The sequence below is a fragment of the Solenopsis invicta genome, chromosome 7 (genome assembly GCF_016802725.1).
Source record: "Solenopsis invicta isolate M01_SB chromosome 7, UNIL_Sinv_3.0, whole genome shotgun sequence".
Classification (NCBI taxonomy): Eukaryota; Metazoa; Arthropoda; class Insecta; order Hymenoptera; family Formicidae; genus Solenopsis; species Solenopsis invicta.
The window spans coordinates 516,880-538,696 of NC_052670.1; the positions used below are offsets into that span (position 1 = coordinate 516,880).

General features: G+C 37.7%; 1 protein-coding gene across 1 annotated transcript in view; it reads left to right on the forward strand.

Moving 5' to 3' along the window:
- LOC105193494 overlaps positions 1 to 21,817 on the forward strand; it is a 37,110-nt gene that overhangs the window by 1,975 nt on the left and 13,318 nt on the right.

Consider the following 21,817-nt stretch of genomic DNA (forward strand, 5'->3'; position numbering starts at 1 on the left):
CTTGGCGAAACAAGGAAAAGAATGCATAATATTCTTTGAATATATTCCGCCTAAATGTCAAGAATTAATCTATGAGTGTTTTCCGCATTTAAGAATGTGGTAAAACGCATTGCTTCTCTCATTAGGAGACGACGCTCGAAAATATTGTTCTCTTGAAAGAAATAAAACTTTGTTCTTTCAATTAAAAAAAGATAGATGATTACGTCGTAGTTTGCTGCAGCACAATAAGCCGACGTCATTCAGAGAAATAGAAGCGGGTGGGGATGCACTTCACACTTCGACGAGTATCCCAGTTTGAGCATTAATTGACGCTATTTTTAAAAGTGTCTGCCATTGAGTCTCGCTGTATTACTTTTTTTTCCTCCGTTCGGCGAATTTTCTTGTTAATTTACGAGAGAGCTCATGACTTATTTAATTCAAATGAAACGTTTAAATGACGGTTTGAATAAATGTTCTCGTGCATAATTAGAACGTTCGATTTACACGTCACGTTCGATTAACGCTTAAAGTTGCGCGACGTGAAAAATTTGGCGTTCTGGGAAAGGAATTGAAAGTGATTTTACATGCCTTGACACTTTCCATATGAATTACTGGTGTAACGAGTCGCGCGAGGCGAGTTTCCGCGCGAATTTTCTCGAGCGATCTGAGAAATCGTTTCGCGACCGTTCTCTTTTAATTTGATTTCTTAAACAGGAACTCTAAGATCTTCGGTATGGAAGATTGACAAATAAAAAGCTTTTGCGTTTGAAAAGATTTCTTAAGAGAAAACTTTTGTTTTAAAAGATCCGGGATTATTCATATAATAATTCTAGTGGCATTTTATACAAATAGTAGTTCTATTAGACTTACAAGCGCTGCAATATTCTTAAAATATTATACGAATATTATTGAAAATGAAAATAATATTTTGAGAATATTATCTGTATTATCATATTTCTAATATCATTTTATTATTATGGAAATATTGTGGTAATGTTACATTTCCGTTTTATATAATATTCATTATATTATTTCAATATCCGTGGAATATTATGAAAATGTTCTACGAATATCATTTTGGTCAAAAACTAATGTGAATTCTTATGCATAAAATATTCATGAACTTTAGAATTATTACATTTAAAAGTTGTAATATTCCCAATAACTTTTTTTTTTTTTAAACAAGAACGAGACTAGTTCCTGGTAGTTTTCTAGACACTGAATACGGATCGAATTTTTTTTAATTGCTCCGTTACAATTTTAAGAAATTTGCAATTAGAAATTTAGAAGAAAGAAGTCTATTTTCACATATTACATTAACTATGTAACTATGACGTATCGGAGAAATTTTATTGTGATAAAAATCAAGTACGTTGTTAAGACTTTCAGCTATTAAAAGGAATTTTTCTGTCAGTTATGGTTAATAAATTTATGTTGAATTAAAATTTATATTAGCTACATAATAATTCAAGCAACATTTCTCAAATATTTAATGTAAAGTTGCGAAAAGAGAGTTTGGTTTTAGTCGTAAACATACATCCAAACGCGACGGTTTCATTCTGATTATTGAAAGATATTGTTTACTCTTCGATCTCCGAAGAGTCGCTATGTTACCTCGTTAGAATATTGCATTCCCGCAGCTTCAGCTTCGTGACAATCGGCCGCATTTTTGTCGAGATTTTTGCGTGATCGCTGCCACGCACGTACGATTCGATCGGTGAAAGTAATTTAACACGCCAAGCGCTGTGGCGAGTATACCGGTATCTGTTACGATATTTGACGCTGGCGAAATTCCAATGTTACACACGCGTGCGAATATTAGCCACGATATCTCCACGATCTCGCTTTCGTTTGCGAATATTATTACCGTTTTGTCGCTCCGCCTGAACATCAGGATTTCCGACGTATACTTGTACATGTGGAAAAAGCCTCAACGTCGTCGTCGTCGTCGTCGTCGTCGTCGTCGTCGTCGTCGTCGTTTCGCACGGCAAATTTAAGAATGGAGAAGCGGCTCTCCCGCGTATTAAAACCGCCGATTAATTTCCTTTAAGGAACGCGTTATTTCCCGCGAGGCCAAATTCCCGGAGCCACCGGGAATGACTTGGCGAAACAGAAGGGAGTAAAGAATGTGTATTCCTAGAGGAAATACCTTTACCATTGTAACTGCAACACTGGTGTGTACAGCGTGCGAGTGCGTGTGTGTGTGTGTGTGTGTGTGTGTATGTGTGCGTGTGGGACGTTGGTTTCCTGGCAAATTCCTACGCGCGGGTATCAACGTCGCGAGCGTTCGCGAATCGCGACAAGATTTACGTACCTAAGGAGAAACGCGGAAGCGACAGGTATATCTACTCGTACCTCTTCTACCTGTTCTCGTTCATCCTCGGCGACGCCGAATATTCGACGATGGAAAGCCGTAACGGAAAGTTCGTAGTAGGGAATCCTTAGGCTATACCTCGATAACGTCGACTCGACAGACTTAACAGACTTTCTCAACTTGAATTTTCCACTACAATTATCAAAGCAATTAAAACAATTAATCGCTTCGCGCGCATAATTTTTTATCAAATTTACTTAAAGTGCTAAATTTTTTTCAGATTTTCTTTCGTGACCTTTCATATAATATGTAAATGAATAAGTTTATCAATTTACATACTTTCCTTCTTCATGTCTTCATTTATGTGTAGTATATTTGAGTTGGTTATTTGAAAAACAACACGAGTCAATTTTTATCGACATTGAAATATTAGGGAATCCAGAATTAGAAAAGATAAAGATATACAATTTTCTTCAATAACCTTCATTAGTTAAGCATTCATTTCCTAGATACCGGGTCTCCAATTCACATGGGAATAACACCATAATGACCGTGTTTTCCTCTTTATTTTCTGTAAAATTACATTCACTAGTCGCTTTAACGTACTGATTTTCCATGTTATGAATTTGCTTTTTTTATGAATTGTGTATATTTTTCAACAATTAAATATCTCTATTAGGATACAGAATCTGTTATTTTATCACATCCTCAGAAGGATATGTCAACACATTACAGAATTTTCTAATTAAAAAAGCTCTATTTTATACGTACGAAAATACTCGTTTGAAAAACAACTTTTAAGTCAAAACATTCAAAATGATTATTTTTTTTAATAAGTTTTAAAAGTGATATACATATCACTCACTTAATGTATGATATAATGAGGCAATTTTACATATTTTTAATGATTTTTTGCACTGCAGTGATAAAAGCTACACAATTTTTTTAATTCTCCAAGAGTCAGGTTTTTTTATACTTATGTTGTTTTTCACAAATAATTAAAAATGTACTATAAATATAATACTGTAGATACATTTATACATTTTTACTATATGTATATTTAAATGTAACAGAAACAGATTTATCGTCGATAGTTGTAGTGTTAAATTTCGAAATCCTGAAGCATTTATCATATATTTGTTAAAAAAAAGGCTTCGCAATTTTGCCTCTAGGTCTATGGAGACCTTTCGGGGCAACTTGGGAAACACTAGTACAAGCGATTAAAAAAAGTAATACACAGATCAATTGGCAATTCCGATACATAATAGATTCGTCCACTCGAGTGGTAAAATGCGCGTTCTATTATCGCATAAGAGGTCTGCGGCGTGCTTTAATATGGCCTCTAATCCTTTCGTATTGTAGCCTATCGTTTAAATCATATTAACGATCTTAAAACTTATACTTATCGCACTGTTAGAAACCATATATACTCTTTCCATTCCCAATCAATTATTCTGCAGGCGATCTTTGATTTCAGAGATTTGTGAACAATAAATATATTCTAAGGCCGGTATTCATAGGCGTGGGTAATTTTCAATCTTTGATTGAAAGAAAGAAAATGAATAAATGTATGAATGAATGTGTAATTAATTGTGCTTTTAATTACGCAAAGAATAAAAGTTATTTGCAACTATGAATACCGGCATAAGTGGAATCAATCTGAAGTGAATAATTTGCAAAGAGAATGTCACGTAGAAATTTTTTTTCTTTTTATTTTATTTTCATGCAATTTAAAAGCTAAGTATGTTAGTATGTAATTTGTACAAAATTTACATAGATATTAAACATATATCGTTAAGGTACACGGAAAAAAACATGGAAAAAAAGTTCATATTCAAGTAAATATGTTTATTTTAACATCATTTCATTGATTAAAAAAAAAAAAAAAATATTTTCCAAGTTTCCAAATAAATTATTTTAATTAGCTAAAACTGTTTTCAATGTATTAACAATATTTTTCGGTTATATATTGTTCTTTTGTCGATTCGCACTTTCCAGTGTTGGATTACAAAGATTTTTAGGTCATGCGTAATAGGACCCTTTTTCTACATTCTCCTTAATCTTGCGCTCGTGCCGGTTTCCGCGCAATCGCTCAATCTCGACGTAACAGCCACGAAATTATTTCGACGAAATTGCAAATGTCACAAGAGCGAGATACGTTGCCGCGACGTGTCCGTGTCTAAGTTCGAGTAAGTAATTCACACCACGGTGCAAGTTGCAAATGTCATGTACGCGTAGGTAGACGCGCAGGCATCATCGTTGCAAATAAGGGGGGTACCTCTGATCCTTTCGACACACGACCAACGCGACGTTCGCGAAGGCCACGGCGTTTAAACGTTTGCGAGAGCATTGGACAGTGAGGACGATTTCCTACGCGCGTATAGGAATCGACGATTATGCGAAATGTCGAAATGAATTATGCCACCGCGGCATGCTACGATCCATCCTGAGGCGCCGACGCGGTTTCCCCGCAGCCACGAAGATGCTCGACATGAACAAAAAGCCGTCAGAATCATTGAATTATGAAAAATATTTATCGCAAATTGACGACTCGCATTAATGATTGACTATTCGATGAAAGATTCATTCCGATTCGGATATTGTCTAGAGAGGAACAGCGAGGAACGCGTTCGGGCGATCGTGCCGCACCGAATTTTACATTCCTGATTGCCAAGGTGGCACAATTTCTGATCTGTCATCGGACTCTGCCGCGTCGCGTCGCCGGGCGCCGAGGGATAACGTCGTCGATCTACCTCCGGGCGGTTTGGTTTAAAAAGCGGAGGCAGGTCGATCGACCGTGCGCGCGCGCGCGCGCGCGGCCTCATATACCGGTTTTCGAGCGAAAACGTGGATCATCCACGCTGGACTGTAGGTCGAAAGAAAGGCCGATCTCAGGGGCGCTCGTTAATGAGTGGCATTGTGCGCGCGCGCGCGCGCGCCCGTGCCTTAAAGGTACACTCGCGGTCGGCGATAGACAAGCCCGGCGAAACCGGCGAAGGTCTTTAGAAAGTGTGGCGGCGGCTTCGGAATCCCCTGGCCGGGTCGTTGTGTCTGATACCATACCGCAGGCACGCCACATCGCGCGTCGATACATTCATACGCGTGTGCGTTATATGCGTGCGCGCCGTGCGCCTCGCGCCGCATCGCATCGCGTTTTAAGACCGTGTCACACCGCCAGTCTTAAGGCTGTCCTTTGAATCGCCGCGCCGATTCAATCCGACCCAATTCAACGAAGAAAGAATGACTTTCTTTCAGTTTACTTGCTGAACTTGTTGAACTTATTGTTTTCTTTACACATTAGAAATAGCAAATCTGTTAATCGGTTTAACATCGAAATTAAAGCAATTGGAATTACTGCTTTGTAAGGTTTTATAAAAATACTGAAAGCTTTTTTCAGAAGAGCATTCAGATTTCTATCTATTTGAATTCGTTTTTGTATGCTGGGTTATTTACTATTGGATAATTATCTTAATTAAGTTAATTGTCGGTAATCCCAGTGTTAATGAACGGTTTCTAACGAACGGATAAAAGATGCAAAAGACGAAATTGAACTCGAGTAATTGAAATCAGAACGCTTCCGTGAAGCAAGACGAGAATATCTCTATCCGTGGAATATTCCTGGATGAAACTCTTCGCGTTGCACGTATCGTGTTTAAGAGGAAAACAAATATACGCTCGATGTAACGAACGTCGTAATAGAGGATCGACTCTCCGCTCGTTACCTTCGGACTTTCATCTTACGCGCTTCCGTCACATTCTTGTCAGTTCGGTCCCGGCCAGTCCCGGCTATTAGATATGCGTGACGCGGCCTTTACTCCTCTTGAACGCGAGACACCCGATAATCTTCGCACGCACACGCGGTCCACGCGTCATTTAACCGCGCCGCGCACCGGTTCTCTTGCGATAATAAATTACTTTTATGAAATCGCGTACCGACGCAACGCGACGTTGCGAGAATCGGATCGCGCGTGATCCGGACGACGCTCTCTCTCTCTCTCTCTCTCTCTCTCTCTCTCTCTCTCTCTGATGATACACGTCGCATACACGTCGCCGCCTATGTCGCGGAAAAAATGCAGACATCCGCGACGTACGCCGTACGTGAGCAAAGATACCTAAAGACACCCGGTACATACGGTACACCCTGTGCAACGGGGCACGAATGTAACACGCTATATTTGGTTGCTGCTCGACCATCGTTTAGTTTACACGCGTAACGGCTATCTTCTGTTTACTCTCGTATGGAGGAGCCTATCGATCCTGTCAGATGCTTCGAGACATGTAATGTAAGGAGCCTCTTTCGGAAAAGATCGCGCGAATTTAATATAAGATGAGAGCGATCGATCGAAAGCAGACGAAAACGGGATCAACGCGTGGAAAAAAAACGACCACCTTTACTTAAAATTTCCAGCCTCCCAAAGTTACAAAAGTCCAATTAAATTATATACTAATAATAAAATAAATATCGATATGTTGCAATAAATAAAAGTTCCAAGTTCTAGAAAGAGAAGAATCACACTTTACGTGTGCGTCTGCATCTGTGGAGATTGATTTCAAGTACATCGCGACGAGAAGTAAGGTGGAATCGGTCATACCGAGGTGGCAATAAACGCATTAAAATGGTGCGACAGGAGTATAACAGGTGTTACGACTGTGGGCGGTGTGGGCAGTGATTACAGATTGTAAAAAAGCGAGACATCGTTTTAATCGCGACGATTAGTCGCGACCTTAAAGCCGAAGAGACCGATGCCTTATATGTCGCGAGAGTGCACGTCGATCCTCGAGATAGAAGAGATTGAATCACCGCTCTGAAATTGTACTTTTCACGCAGCATCGCGTAATGTCGCGATGGGAAAGATGTGATACATATCAGCGAATATAAATTCGATTCTCGCACAATTTCTACAATTATGTCATATCGTTAAAAATTGTCCACGTAAAACCATCTTACCACTCACTACGCTTCGAAAGTTTCAACGCTTGAGATTTCTTGCATTTCACGAAAGGTTAAATATAAAAAAAATTGTGAAAAAATTTTTACGAATCAAGAACATAACATTTTTCTCTTTTTGTTTCGTAAACTCTATAGTTAAAAAATTGAAATACATTTTATAAGAAATGAGTTTTTACACAAGTTTGATATCATTGCACCAATTTTTTTAAAAAAAGAATTTTAAAACTTGGAAAATCTACCTACTAATAAAACAGAATATCGTACAGACAAATAAGACAAAAATTCAAAGTTCTATAATATATTTCCTCTTTAAAATATATTTTGAAAAACTTTTCTATAATTTCTTTTATCGAGACACTTGACTTTCTGTGAAACGCGAGAAAATCTCAATATTTTTGAGCGGTGGTTGCGAAATTACAAATTGGCATAAACTGTTACACTCTCCCCCATTTAAAAATCTTTTCACGTAAGCGATCCAGAGATTGTTTCCGATGCTAGTTAAATGTTTCCTCCGTCCGATCGAAGGAAATGTCAAAGCGGTGGAAGAGAAAGCGTGCGAAGGAAATTATCGGTGACGAGAGGATGCATTCGCGAAATTTGTCAGTCGTCGTGGTAAAAGGACGACGCGAATCGCATTCGAATCTGGGACAGCTCGTATGAGAATTGGTCTACGAGTTTCCCACACCTTCCATTCGCTCGGCGCGCGCAAGAAATCTTGATGCGCGCCGAGAGACGGGAAAATGGATTAATAGCTCGCTCGCGAATTACGCTCGTTGCCAGTTGCCTACATCGCGCGCATCGACGCGATAAATGTGCAGATAAAGATCGCGTCGCGATCGAAGGAGCACGTGGGGGGCTAGCTGTAGTTATTTCCAATACAGAATATTAATTAGAATAAAAAATCTTATTAATCATCAAAGAACAATACGATTGAAAATTTTTTTTAAATTGAATAAAAAAAATAAAATACGTTACACTGGTCTACAGTCAAAAAGCCTCTGGCTGCCGTCTTTCAACTTCTGGAATAGAGTACAATAGAAACGTCCTAAAAATTGAACTCTGATATATTGTAGTATTTCCTGTTGTATATCTTCCAACGTCTCGTTGACAATATTATTCTATTAAATACGCGGCTGTAGTAACGCGAAATGACGCAGTTCCATGAATCACGATGTGCTCGTAATCAGATCACATGTACACACGTATACAAACGCGCGTGCACGAGGACGCGCGCTTTGTCCAATTTTCATTCACAAACGAAAGCATTGTAGGACATACAAAAAAAAGAAAAAAATAGAGAACCGTACGCTCGAGGCCGGGCGGTCGGGCCCATTGGCCGATGGGATTTTCGCTTTTCATTAGACACAGAAGCGCGCCCATTTGAACGACTCAATTGGAGCGGCAAAGTTTCGATTGGAGCGCTAATAATGTCTTCCTGTTCGAGATCGAATAATGGAGTACTTCGATTCATAGACACGCTTTTGACCATTGAATTCCTTGGGATTTATCGGGATGAAAAATTTGGCATACATTTTTGGAATATTCTTTCGCACAATTTCTCACAGACTTGCCCACAAGTTTACTCGAGTTCGGTGACATTGTGGCAACGATGAAAGATGAAACTTGATCAACTTGAAATTCAGAGTTTTTCTTACTAAGACTTACTTTCTGATAAATTCTTATTAAGACTTTTAACAGTAAAATAAACTGATGATGGAAAATATATAGAGGGGATAGATAAAATAATGTGTAAATACCTAAAAAATACTAGAATTAATAAGAGATTATCCTACTATTTATCTTTAATACAATTTTCATCCTTATTTGGAATAAGATTATATAATTCTAATCAATAACGCAGTGTTATATCATTCTTCTATTAGCAGAACACCTTTCAAAAGACATTGAAAGTTACTTAAGAGATAGTGGAGGAGAAAATTTACTTCTCATTCTGCTCTTTAAAACTACTCACAATGATTCGATGATATTTAAAGCAAAGAGTTGCGCTAGCCGGGAAAATGTTCAAGATTTTGAGAACAGAGAGCATTTTGGAAAATAAAGTAAAAAACAATTTTCTTTTTCTAACAGCACTTGTATAAGCAATTGAAAGATGTTCTGCTGAAAGAACAGTACATTCCATTAGTGATTTTATTTCAATATGGATAGAATTTGTATTAAAATAGCACTAATCTTTTATTAATAAAAAAAGTTGTATTTCCCAAGTATTCACATTATTTTAAGTATGTTAATAGTAAAATATGCACGGAAAGGACGATTTTGTTGAAATATCTACAAATTTAACTAGACACAAATTTGAAAATAATTTTGACTATGAAAATAATTGTGTAAGTTTGATATTCATAGTCGTAAATAATTTTCAATCTTTGAAAGAAGAAATGAATGAATGTCAGAATAAATCTGTAATTATTATAATTACGCTTTTAATCAAAGATTAAGAATTATTTACTTTTTTTTTAGTGAAGCATCATCCTCATGTTCAAATGTTCTACAGAATTATTTTCTTCAATTCTGTTTTCACATTTTCTGTATTTAGCTAAAGTTTCGGATACTTTAGCCAAACTATTCTTTCCGTGTACTGAAATCAAAATATGTACGTACCAATACTTAGTTTTTGTTCTAAAAATTAATGAATACTTTTTGGAAGGTTTTATAACCTTATTAAAATTAGATTTGCATTAACAGTAGAATCTTGTAATAATTTTGAGAAAGTCGCCAGTTTTATATTGCATTGTTAATTCTTGCGTTTGATAATGATGATTTAATTTTTCGTCGAGGGAATTAATTCGAGTTGACGAAATAAGAGCTTTTTAAGATTTATTTCCTCAAAGAGATTAGGCTAATCGCGCAATCTTTCTCAAGATTGTTCGGACCACACCATCCATTATTCCGCTGTAGAGTCAACTGTAGGGCGAAATGTGGGCGTAGAGAGGAAAGAGTTCTGCATCGTTATATATACGGCAATGGTACCGTGCAGGCAAAATTGCATTGTACGCGCGGTTTCATTGAACCACGAGGTAGAGGAGGAGGAGAAGGTAAAGCGGAGCGAACTCGCGGAATCCGGGCGCACAGAATGCAGGACCGCATAAGAGCGCAGCTTTATCTGAGCGCCCGCGTATGAGAGCGAGATATCGGCGAACGGGTTTCGCGACTCGACTTTGCAGAACGGAGTTCGGCGAACACGTACATACACGGTCTCTGCCTTACACCGGGTGTCCTGGTGATTTTTGCGCGACTACCGGCGCGCGTTTTTCCGGAGGAGAATGACCGTAGTGGGAATGTTGATCGATTCACCTCACTTCTGCACGGATCAATTCCGTGGAGCGGTACTTGGTTCAACTTTTCGTTCACCACAACGCAACGTACATACATACATCTCATTTGCGTTTTATATCGCTTTTTCTTCTTTCTTTTTCTCTCATTATAATAAATTACTCTTTTGATTTTGACGTTGATAAAGAATAAACTAAAATTATGTAGAAAATTTATTCGCCTGTTCTGTCACGGCTGTCACACGATCCGCTGCTTGAAATTATTCGAAAAGTATAATAATACGATTTGTCTGATTAACGGCAAGAATTATTTGACTAATTAAACGATCTTATCATTTCAACTTTGAATTTTTATTAAAATTTGAGAAAGTAAAATAAACAGGTGGAAAATTACGACAAATGGCGTGTATCCGAGCTATGAGCTCTCATCTGAAGTAGGGCAAAACGCGAAGGCTACCAATTGTAGACGATACGGTAAAAGATAAAGCTGGCAACTGACAACCTACTGTTATTTGACACGCACCTCTTACGCAATAATAGTAAACGCATTCCTCTTAGCATATCCGCATTTACTCATTGGTGAAATCTAAAATTGTACACAAAGGTGCGGAAACATCTTTGAGTTATGGAGCTTGTTCTTCGACTCTTATGAGAAATAATAATTGTTTGAAATTCAATCCGGGAAATGTATCTTACTTACATGTTATTCAGGATTTGTTAAATTGCACATCATATGATGTATCTCTATATTAAATTACATACAACACAATATTTCACAGAGTAAATGCTCAGAAATCTATTTGAGATATTCGATCTCTCGAAAATTTTGAATTCTCGTTGGAAAATCTATGAAAACTTATATCAAAAGTGTAATGATCCTAATGTTAAAAAATTCTTCTTATTTTTTTATAATTGAAATACTAAATATATATTTATACTTTATAAGTATAAATATTTACAGAATACAAATATTCTAAGAATGTTTCAAGTGTTTTACTAAAAAAATTTCTTCAAGTTAACGTAAAACGTTTTACACATGTTTTAGATTTTACATAGGAAATTTTTATCATAGTTATGTAATATATCAAATTGACAATAATAATAATAATAATTGATGCCTAGATCGATAGCCATTTTAGTTTCTTACATTTTGCTCCCAAGATGCAAAACTGTTTCATTGCTTCTTAATGTCTTCAACAAATTATTGACATTTCTTCCGCATCGATCGAAATGCAGTTGTCTGATGTGCATTAATCATTTATTAATAAATATCTCGTAGTTTTTTTTAGTAAGTTTTGCGTTACCGGATATTTAACACATCCATGCAAATTACAAAACAATTATCTTTCTTTCACTCTGACGTATCCGGAGCAGGCAGGGGATTGTAAGAGTGCGTGCTTCTTACCGAAGGAAGATCTTCTCTCCCGGAGGAAGACATAATAAATGTATCTTGCAATGAACTGGCGCGCGGCGCGGCGCGGTGGCGCCGTGCTTCTGCCAGCCGCTCATTCAACCGATCCCACTTATTTCTCGATTGAAACGGATTATGACAACGTGAAAGAAGGCGAGGGAATGGTCTTTTTATCTTCCCTCGAGATCGATACGCGGTGTTCCGAGGCACGAAATTATATAATGAAAAGCAATCCCACGTCGCTTCGGTTCGGATCAACGAGATCGACGCGATTCGACGGTAGGACGATCCCCCCTCCCAGATCGTCTCTCGTTTATGAAAGTCTCCTACTTTTCTGGCGTGGCGTTTTTTCTTCATCTTCTTCGCATCTCGAAGCGTGATTTACGAGTCACGCATCCTAGCGCGCGAGCACGCGCTTTCTCATCTATGTAATTTGATTTTCTACGTGCACGTGGCAACATGAGTTTCGCATTTAGCGAACGGGAGGTATTATAACGCTTAACTATCTCCGTCGCGCGCATGTGATACCAGAGATTAACATACTATTACCGGAGTTATACACGAGGATAAAGGTAACCGAACGTGGCCTTGAGAAAAATGAAAATGAAAAATTGGCAGAAGCTTTTCGCTGGGGCGTCAATTTTGCCAATTAGTTTGGCGTGTGTCTCCGACGCACACAATTGCGATGAGATTGACGTATCCTCATAACGATAAATTCAGTGAAAATATAATACAATATATAATGAATAATGGAACAGGAGAAGCGTAATGTTTCCATGGCGAGACTTTGCAGGGAGCTTAATTCAGCTGCTTCGTTGCTAAATCGCGGAGACGTAATAATTCAGGTGTCGTTGTTCGATAGTTTATTATCAATACACCATCGGGATTCCAATGCTACGGCCGTGGCGTTTCAATCGTTAGCGGTGACAATCGTCTCGTCGTCGATAGACGTCTCCGAGGAACGCGCGCGCGGTATGTTTGCATGTACATTTCGCCACGACGCGCTTACGGTGTAAATAACAATGATAATAGCGCGTTATCACGCGCGTTATAAGCCTGAATGCGACGGTGAATACGACGACATGTGATTGTGCGACGACGTGCGCGACAATAAGCTCTCGAGAGCGCGTGATAGGGAAATGCCATGGCAAGGTGGTGTGCCCTCTTATCGTTACGATCGAGACGCCGCGAGATGTAAAATAACGCGATGAACTATTAATATATCTATTAACATCGCGTTATCGCTCAAAGGTTTCAGCACACTTGAAATTTTCTCGTGTTTCAAGAGATTACTACATTATATATATATTTTTTAAATAGTTGCAGCTTTGTTTTTATATTTAAATAATTTTTTACATCTCTTTAATTTTTTTTATTATTTTAACATTCTTTGGCATTCGACATCTTTTTCTAATCTACGCTAGTATAGTGCCATATTGTTTTTTATTTCTTCGATACATCTCGTTGCCTTGTTTGAAAATTCTCAACTTTTTTCTCACAGTTTACAGATATTCTTTTCCTGTCTTTGCCTTTTTTAAGTATTAGGTAGGTGGCATAGGAATGGCCACAGCACCCCAGCCAACGCGAAGAAATGCAGGATTAGAAATCTTGTTCTGGAAGAGAAACATAGAAAGTGTTGTTCACGAGTCTTAAAGTTCATTTTGTTTTACATTTCTTTATCTCCTAAGGGTTGAAGTAAAATGTAAATTTAAATGTAACGTAATATACTTATGAAAAATATGACAATAATAATATTTCTTTGGGATGTTGTCAACATCTCACCTACTACCTACTTAAAGGCGAGCTATTAATAGAGATATTTTAACAAATGATTAATATCGTAGTACAAAAGCGAGAAGTGGAATACATCTGCACAACGAATAGGAATGAAAATGTACGATACGCAATCGATGAACAGCATAAAGTATAATGCAAACAGACGAGCGGTCATCGATACGCGACCGAGCATGAAATAGATAAGCGAGCTATAGGGGCGCGGAAGCGAAGGGGCGCCGCTCATTCTTTAATTTCTCATGATATCGATTCGAGCTCACGTTTATTCCGCACGTGTCACGTGTGCGTCCACGTAGGAACGAGCACTTACACGGTGCAATGAACTCGCCGCATTCTCGATTCGGCCGCGGCAATTTCGCCAGACTGCACGACGTCCGTGCGACGTCCTCCCTCTCGTCGCGAGTCCTGGAAAGTGGGTGAAAAAAAACGCGAGTTTCTCTCGTTACCGCTTCCTCGATTGTCGATGTCGCTCCGCGTCACGCGTCATCTTCGAGACGAATAGACCGTACAGACGGATAAACGGGGATGTTCTCCCTATGGAGGCAAGAAAATATTTCACGTCCCGCGGTCGTCCTCCCTCGTCATCGATGCGCGTTTCGGAGTCGTCTCCCGCCTCGCGGCCGCGACACGAATATACGGACTTGAGTTAAGGCGGCTTTTTTTTCTTCTTTTACGAACGCCACGCCTCGCATTTCTGCATAATCACGGCTGTTGTCATTCCCCTTCCCCGCGACGTGCCACGCTGCGCGAACCCTTCTCTTCCGTCGTCGTGGAGCTGCTCCAGAGAGGGACCCCTCCCTTCCTTCGATCCCCGATACCTTGCATAGCTCTTTTCCCCCGCTGCGCGCTGTCCTCAGGAATCCGAGTACGTTGCCTGTACTACAATGTGGATAGTAGCGGGCGAACCGGTGCGATTATCCATTATCGAATGTACCGCGTCTCTAGTAACAGGGAGAGAGAGAGAACAAGCTTATATGCTATAATGTTGTGTATGCGTTTACGTTGGACCACAACCGAGTCTATGACTCTCGTTATTGTTGTATCATCATCACGAATTTTCACTTTAATCTTTTCACGATGATTTGATTGGACATTTTACGACGATTTAAGCAAATTCTCCAGTATTTTCACATAATATAAAAGCTTGATCGAATTTTGAATATAAATTTTTAATTCCTGTGAATGTTATCAAATTTTTTTGAAGTAGTTTTCTTTAAAAATATCTTTTTAAAATAGCATTGAGTTTTAAGTTATAATAATTAAATCGCAAATAAAATATTAGAATTTTGGAAAACTATATAAGAATGTATCGTTTGAAGAGTATTTTGGGATTAAAGAAATAAAGTTTCATTGTATCATTTTCATGTAAGTGTATGAAATATTCATGAATTATACAATTCTCTTTAAATATTGATTTTATCAATATATGTAGAAAATATTTTTAAATAACAAATTGTGTTTATTGCTCAAATTTTGTTTATTATTTATTATTTTGAAGATAATTCTAAAAGCTTCTCCTTGTCAAAAAACATAAAATCAAAAATCTCTCCCTATTTATTTAAACTGATAAATTTCCTTAAATATTTTTGCGTACGTTTTTGTTATTTTAATCACAATTGAAAAACTCTTATTTAAAAAAAAAGTTTATGGTTATTGTGCCTCTTCTCATATTTTTCTCATTTTTCTATAAATATGCAAATAAGAATCTATATTTATGTAATACGATTTAGTCATTTGTCTTAACTTGTCGAATTGATTTATTCACGCTATTAATATTTTAAAAAATAATGTGGCTTTAAATAAGATTTTGAAGAGTTATTTTAATACGGAAAGATTAATAAATCATGCAAGGTAAATCTTAATGCGAGTGAATCGTTAGCTTCGCGATAAAATAAATGCAACCGAGATTAGACAAGAGTTATTAGTTAATAACAATCACCAACAATCTCTAAATCTACGGAATACATATATATCTACAATAGATTGCTACGTGTAATATTGATTACACATTCCACGATTGACACATTATCTTTGTTTATTTTGCGAGCGAAGTCACCTCGATGAAATCGATTGTAAGATAGTCCCATAGAGATAGATAGAACCGTTTGATCGTCGATAGTCAGGGCTAATAGGAAATTATCAGGTCGTTTTCGGAACGACTGTGAAATTGCGCCACCCTTGATAAAACCATTATCCAAAGGGATTAAACGCACGTGGTATTTATTCGCGATATTATTTAGAATAACTTAGTCTCGGATCAAGTAAAAACTGCTAATTATATGCACAGGAAAAGATTAGTATCAAATTAACAATTCATTGATTTATATATAAACAAGAATTTATAATCTCAAACAGACATCATTTTGGCAGACTTGAACAGAAGAAATTTTGTTTCTTTATGTAAACAAATTATGTCTGTTTACGATTATAAATTCTTCCAAGAAGATTTTACATTCTTGATTGCATATGAAACAATAAATTGTTGATTTGATACTAATTTTTTTTCTATATATGATAAATCGGAATCGCAAAAGTTGAGTAATGTGAAAAAAAAAAATTTTGCATGTATCTCCTTTTTTACAAACGTGACAAATGATCAGTTGTACGTGCAAAACTGCGAGCGAAACGAGATTTTGATGCAAATACTTTGACTCTGCGATTCATTTTGATGTTTACCGCTGTCCAAGCGTAATTATGTTTACCGTGAAGAATTAGAACAAATAGGTCAAAAGATCAAGTTCGGCCTATGGATGATGATGAATGATGATCGACGATGAATCAACAATATTACTTATCTTTAGCATTCCTGCACTATCGTACATGCCACTTAAATGACCTTCGAGATTAATCATTGAATCGGGGAGTATATACGATGTTAATCGACATGATTTTATTTGTAAGACATCTCGACATCGTAAAAGAATCAAGAAATCAATCATAATAATAAACATTTAACAAGTTGATAAACATACAATTCTAAAAATACGATTTACAGTAATGTAAATTGTTTACATAAATTTTTATCAATCTTTCTTCATTGAAAATTTAAGATACGCAAGTTTTTAAAAATCTCTTTCCAGAAATATGAAATTTACATTTATAATATAATTGGCCAAAATCACGCATGAAAGGACTCGCTCGTGCAGTGTTTTTTATTTTGCTTCTAAACGATTTTATTTTACAATTCGAGTCCAGCATTCTGGAATGTCCATTCGCGTGAAAAATACAACGGGTGTCGCATCGATTGATCCCCATCTTCACCGCTATGCTTACGTCCATTTTTGGACCACCGGTGAAACGAGATGAAGTCGATGATCGTCACGTACGAGCCGATATTTATGGCACACCGCCTTTTTTGCGTCGCACCGCGCTGCGCCACTCCACGCGACCTCGGCCGATACGACGTGACCTTGAAGAATGGCGAACCGGCCGTGATGCGATGCGATGCGATGCGATGCGATGCCATGCGATGCGGCAGGTCCGTACCTAAATACCAGATCACTGGAGTGTGGACGGAATTGCTTGGGCGTGCTGCTCCGGGGCGCGTCACTCGAGTTTCTTCTCGTAATTCACGGAAGGTTGCGCAAGGCTAACGACAGTATTCGCACTGGCCATTTCTATTCTTCTTCGAGCGCGCGCACACATCGTCCAACTTTTCTTTCTTCAGACAAAAATCGGGCCTCGTTCGATCGATCACGCGGAGAATTTTTCCAAAATTTTCTCAAATGTGAATGACGGAAAGAAGCCCAATTTTTCGTAAATTTTGACGATAATCACATCTAATAAGGAACTATACACGTCAATAATATTGATCGTATAAGGTTGTTAAAATATTATTGATAGATGCCATCAATATTATTGATTCAATTATTACTGATCAGTATTATTAATTGTATATAATTCCTGTAATGGGGAAAAGAAAAAAAACATTTAAATTCTTGATCTATAAAATCATTCTTTTTCGAAAAATAGACCAACATCAAAAGATTCTATTTTACATTCTTTGTCTGTTTTTAAATCCGTAAAATATCTAGAATCTGCACCATTTTGCATCGGCAAGGACGCGCGTTCTCGAGAAGTCACATTTCGCATGATTCACACCGGCGCAAAACTATATCCGGTTCCACGACTCCATGGACATTTCTCGACGACGTAATATCGTAATTATAACATCGGTCACGCGGCGATTAATTATTCATTTGTGGAAAATATCACGCCGCGAATAGCGCAAATACGCACATACGTGCGACTCGTTCGAAAACGCAAAGTTTATCGATAGCAAAGAGAAATCGATTGTACAAAATATGATACACTTGAAATGACTCATTGTTAGCGTAATCCACATAGATAATTAATTTGAAAATAATTGGCTACACCCACTTGGCACGTCACGCACCTACTTTGAAATCTGCTGAAGTAACCAGTTTTATCGTTGTTTAACACAAGCGGTTATGACACAAATTGAATTCTTTTAACGTCTCTTCGCTTATCTTCCTGCCTGTTTTTAGCCTTGAAAGTTAAGACGGTCTATTTACGCAAAAATCTGACACGCTTCTACGTGTTTTGCATTACGTGTCTACTGAATATAAACTAAAATTTGCATTGTGGAATCGTATCGTCCAAAGAAATATGAAATTAATTAAAATGACCTGGTTAGTGCTAAAATCTGTTGTTTTGCATCGAATTGAATTAGCGAATTTTTATTTTCAAATAAAAAAAAATGATTGAGAGAGAGAGAGAGAGAGAGAGAGAGAGAGAGAGAGAGAGATGTACGCGACCGAGATTTCACGATCCTTTCCACTTCCAGAGACGTTCCGGGCTTCCTTTCGCAAAAAGCCATTATCTTCACGACGGTCGACGTCGTCGCGTCATACTGTTGCCTGTAAACGGCGGTGGGTCACGAAACTAGCACATTAAATATTTACACATAAGTAAAGTGCGTTTTAATCGTTGAGAAGATCTGCAGCGACAATAGTATTTTCCAACTCCTAAATTCCGACGTATATCATGTTCTTCCGCACAACTCGCTTCGAAGCGATTAGCAAAATTCGACACGTGTACTGCGACCATGATTTTTTATAAAACGACAAACATCCTCCATTCGTCTAACTTTGATGATTATGAAAAAAGGGGAAGGGGATAAATTGCTTATTTATTTATATCATTTTACTTTTATTTTTTTTTAACTTTTTATTGAATGTAATTTTATAAATCTGTTTCTCTACACAGAAAAAAATTCATATCAAATCAACAATCATATATTCCCATATGTAAGCAAGAATATAAAATCTTGAAAGAATTTGATAATTTTAAACAGATATAACTTGTTTAAATGAAGAAACAAATTTGGTCAATTCTTGCTTATATATAATAGTATAAGAATATGATGATTGATGTGATAATTCTTTTTTGTAATACATAATGTGATATGAAAAAGTAAGAGATATACTTATTTTCCATAGATTACAGCTTTGATGTTGATGAGAATTTTCATGCGCAAGGAGTTTGATAATTACAGTTTATTTCAAGATTCAAGCTCAATTCCCATCGTTGAAAAACGTGTCGCAATCCAGCAAAAATCGAGTCGTGACTCTTATCAATGGGTCGCAACCCATACTTTGAGAATCTTTGAATTAAATATTGCAGCGTGGAAAATATATATCGCCCCAGGCAAACTTGATTGAACTTTTCTCGCGGCGCGACGAAAGGTTCGCTAATAACGAGCATTTTCTCGTTATCTCAAGCGTTCGTTGGGCTGCTAGAGCCGTAACGAAATGTTTTCTTTCTAAAAGAAGTGTCACTAGCGGCCGATCATGTCGGCGCGGCGACCCGTCGAGAGCTGGGCTTCCGAGACGAAACGAGAAGCAGATCAGACGGATCTCGATAAGAGCAACGCGGTTAGAAGTAATAGTAGGGTGTGTGAATCGCGACTCGAAGCTCATGGCAAAGAAGAAGAAGAAGAAGAAGAAGAGAGAAAGACGCAGGGTGAGAGAGAGCGAGCTAGCTCACCTTGGCGTCCATGGTATGCGCTCATTGGCGTCTCTCGCAAAGGCGTAGCGTCTCTCGCGAGTCCCAAGCCGCGGTGGACGGGTTTGATGGTTGGCTGGTGTCTCGATAAACGATCTCCGGGCTGAGTAGAGAGAAAGAAAGACAGAGAGAAAATAGTCGCTGTGACAGCGCCTTTATGGCTATTTGTATCCTTCAACCGTGTCGTATCGCCGCGAGCGCATTTTATGCACGCTGTAAAACAATCCATAACCCCGTTAGAGCTGTTGACGTATTTCGTATTGCTGCGCACACCTTGTCTTTCATGAAACGTCCATTTTACGCGGGAGACATCATCATCAGCTGTAAACGGACGAACCGTATCTACGACGATCATCGGGATGAGATACAAGCGCGAAGATGGAGACGCGCGAGACAAACTGTCTTACGTATATATCTTCTTCATTTCAGTAGCTCACTCATTTCAGTAGCTCACCTAATTGCTAAGACGAAGGTTGAGAATCGCGGGAGAATTAATTTCCTTTAGCACAAAAAAATTGTCGGAATTAGATAGGTATCCCGTGTCCAATTTTCATATCATTAAAATCAATTTTGTATAAATTGTCTTTTGTTCTGCTCTCTGCCCGCATTCCTTCGGCGCTCTCTTCTAAATTGGCTCAATTTTATTGAAAATATGTCAGCCATTCGCGGTATTATTAGCGGAATTCTGTCATTCGAGCCATGAATATGGAAAACAGAATGCTTGTTTGGTATGCTGACACATTGCTGAATCGCATATATCGGCCTGGACTCAATGGACTACGTAACATGGCAAACATTACGTATACGAGACTACTGTATTTAATAACTGAAAGAAAAGCTACAATAATTGAAAAAACTGAAAAAATGTTTGTGTTATATTGTTACAGTGTAATATTAACGTTACATAAAATTATTATTTTTCTATTGTTACCTTTACTGATAACCCAACCAAAAGAAGCTGCTATAAAATTAATTTCATCATTCTCTTACCTTATTAGGCTGAACTACGAGAATGGAATAATAATTAGCTAGACTCGCACAAGTAATGTTGATACGTAAGAAATCTATACACCTTTTTTAAACATCATCGTTTACCTAACGTAACAACACGCTTAAAGTTCATCTATCAAATATATAGTTTACTGTTAGCAGTTGAAAATAAATGTCTGTGTTGATCTTAACAATGGAAAATATTGAGTATCAAGTTAAGATTGTTGTTGACGTTTATCTCAGATATATATAGGACATAAAAGACGTGATAAGATGAGGATGACAGGAAATTGAAGTGATTTTTAAAAAATTATTACAATCTCATTCGATACATTTTTGACGATAATTTTTTTATAAATTCTTGATAGGATTTTTTAACTTTAAAATAATTTTTTAACTTTATCATAAAATCATCGAGCGAGATCATAATAATTTTTCTAAAGTGTTAAAGGTTTCTACTTGCTGTTATCTTGATTTTATAATTTTGTTTTAAAGAATACGCCTTTTGCGGTAGAGTTAAAACCTTGGAGCAAACAAAATATCTCGATCTTGCAGAAGATTGTGTTGAAAAATAAAAATGATTTTAAAATAGAAACGGTCTTTCATTGTTAAGCTAATTATTATCCCACCTTCGTACTATTATAGTCGAGTTTCCCACGAATGGGGAATCTCCGAAAAAAAATAGATAAAGCGATAAAGAATAGGATTGGAGAAATTACCTTGGCAGATTTCGCCAAATATTTTTCGCCAGTTTTACCACTGTCGTATGCAGAATTGTGCTTCTCTCTCTCTCTTCCTCTCTGAAAAATTCTATCCAGCAAGCCGATTCGTTTCGCGGTATCGCACGTCGGCGGCAATGCAAAAGTATGCGCATCGTTTTACGGTAGGCATATCGATGCCCCTTCCCTCAGGCGCATCTGCATCGAGAAAATGCAGCCCGGCACGACGACGACGCGCGACGCGCGCACGCTCGCGCGCTCTTAAATATTTTCATTTACTCGGGGAGAAATATACGATACGCGTTCGCACGCGTCGTAAATTCTTCTACCGGCTCCTCTTCG